Source organism: Austrofundulus limnaeus, unplaced genomic scaffold, assembly GCF_001266775.1.
Source record: "Austrofundulus limnaeus strain Quisiro unplaced genomic scaffold, Austrofundulus_limnaeus-1.0 Scaffold245, whole genome shotgun sequence".
NCBI lineage: Eukaryota > Metazoa > Chordata > Actinopteri > Cyprinodontiformes > Rivulidae > Austrofundulus > Austrofundulus limnaeus.
Genome location: NW_013952647.1, coordinates 132,323 through 134,278, shown reverse-complemented (window position 1 = coordinate 134,278; position 1,956 = coordinate 132,323). Strand labels below are relative to the sequence as shown.

The window sequence follows — 1,956 nt, the reverse complement described above, 5'->3', positions numbered from 1 at the left end:
GTGTGTGTGTGTGTGTGTGTGTGTACAGTATATAAAAGTAAAAAGCACCCCTAACGTCACTGGATATGTTAAATTATATCACATTAATTAACCGTATCTCAGCTGTAGCAGTGAGTTTAAAACAATGATAGAACTAGATTAATAAAGAATCTGTCTCTGAAATAATTAAATCAAGTGTTTATTTATGTATGTAATAGTATGTTTAAGAACCTGGTAAAATACACCAGAATGTAGGAAATGGCATCTATTTCGTTCACAATTTTCTGGGGGAGGACCCCCAGCCACCCCCCCCCCTCTTTTTTTTTTTAATGGTTTTGATGTCCATGCATCATTCAAGCTTTAAATCTGACAGGTCTGTCAAGTAGTCATGACAGTCAGTTTCTAGTGCAGGATGCAGCCAACAGAATGCAGGAACAGGTGAAACCATCCTACACCACCCAACCTTACAATTGAGCCTGTTAAAATACACCAGAATGCAGGAAATGGCGTCTTAATTCATTCAAGATTTTCTGGGGGAGGACCCCCCAGAGTGATTTTACACACTGTTTTCTCCTTCATTAAATACCACACAGCCCTGATCACAGTTGTTGGCATAAGTCCAAATATGCCAATTGGACGATGACGTTATTTAGCAGTGTTTAGGACGGCCAAAAGCAACTTTTGGCAACAGTGTTCAGCGGCTCGAAATCTCACTCCAAGCTCAGGTCAAAACTTGAGAGCCCTGAAGCAACCAAAAGACTGGAAATTGTTCCTATCAAATAAGGATGGTTTAAAAAAAACAACAAATGGACCAAGGTGGTCAGAACACGTGTCAGTAAAGGCATGTGGCTGGCTACAACTAAGGAAAATTCAATTGCTGCATACATMTTACAGTTACTCAATCCTTCTCACCAAAAATGTGTGCTGCTCTGCTAGGTCTACATGCCTACACAGAATGTGACAGTACAAGTGRCTTTAAGGGAAAAGGGAAAGTGAAAGGCATGAAGCTCCTTCAGAATAATGAGACTTACCAAGAAGCATTTGGTAGGTTTGGAGATAAATGGGACGTAGATGATGCACTCTTCTGTGTGTGACGTTTACTTCTGCTCTGTATGGTATACTATTAGATATGATGCTGTGTTAAATTGAAACATTAATTTCTCAAATTTTACAATAATTCTTATTTAGAATTGGTTGGAGTTCAAGCTAATTAAAGAATAACTCTGTGAAAGCCTTTCAGTTTTAACAAACACTTGTTTCTGAATGTTCACCAATGGTCTAATGTGTTACTTTTAACGCCTGGCTGGTAACATGGTCTTTTGCATAAATAATCAACAAAAGCACATCTAAATGAGATACCATGACAATATCTATCATTTAACATCAGATTTATGACATTTTATTCTGACATGGTGAATCTACATGTAAGTTTGACATCCTGGAAAATCTGAACTGTGCACACAATGACTATGGGTGTTTTCAAAAACTGGTCCCTGTGGAGTTGTACCTACCAACTTTCATTTTGTCAARAGACTTTTTTCTGAATAAGTGGATCCTAAGGTGCATGAAAAGGTTAAATAAGTTGAATGTTTAGGATCTGTGTGGTAAACTCAGATAAAAGATGAAAATTTACATCTTCTGCTGGGATTGTGAAATTTTGATCCACTGATGACATCATTGTTTCATATTTGTTTAAAAAATGTCATTTAAATCAAAGAGCTAATTAATATGATTCTGCTGATATGCTGTTTTTAAAATTTGGTTGGTTTATAGCAAAGTTATTGACAGTTAAGTTCCCTGTACCCCTAAATTTGATGATCACAATAGCAAAGAGGTGTGGTCACACAGTGGTCCCTGGGGGTCAGTGAGACCCAACTTTTTTTCTGTTAACATGCCATTTCTGAAAGAGTGGACCCTGGTACATGAAAATACCAGAGAAGTTCAGTAGAGTAGTGTGTGTGTGGGTGTGTGTGAGTG

General features: G+C 37.6%; 1 protein-coding gene across 2 annotated transcripts in view; it reads right to left on the bottom strand.

Moving 5' to 3' along the window:
* Nucleotides 1-1,956, bottom strand: part of LOC106525864 (T-lymphocyte activation antigen CD80) — a 7,458-nt gene that overhangs the window by 3,157 nt on the left and 2,345 nt on the right. The window lies entirely within an intron of this gene.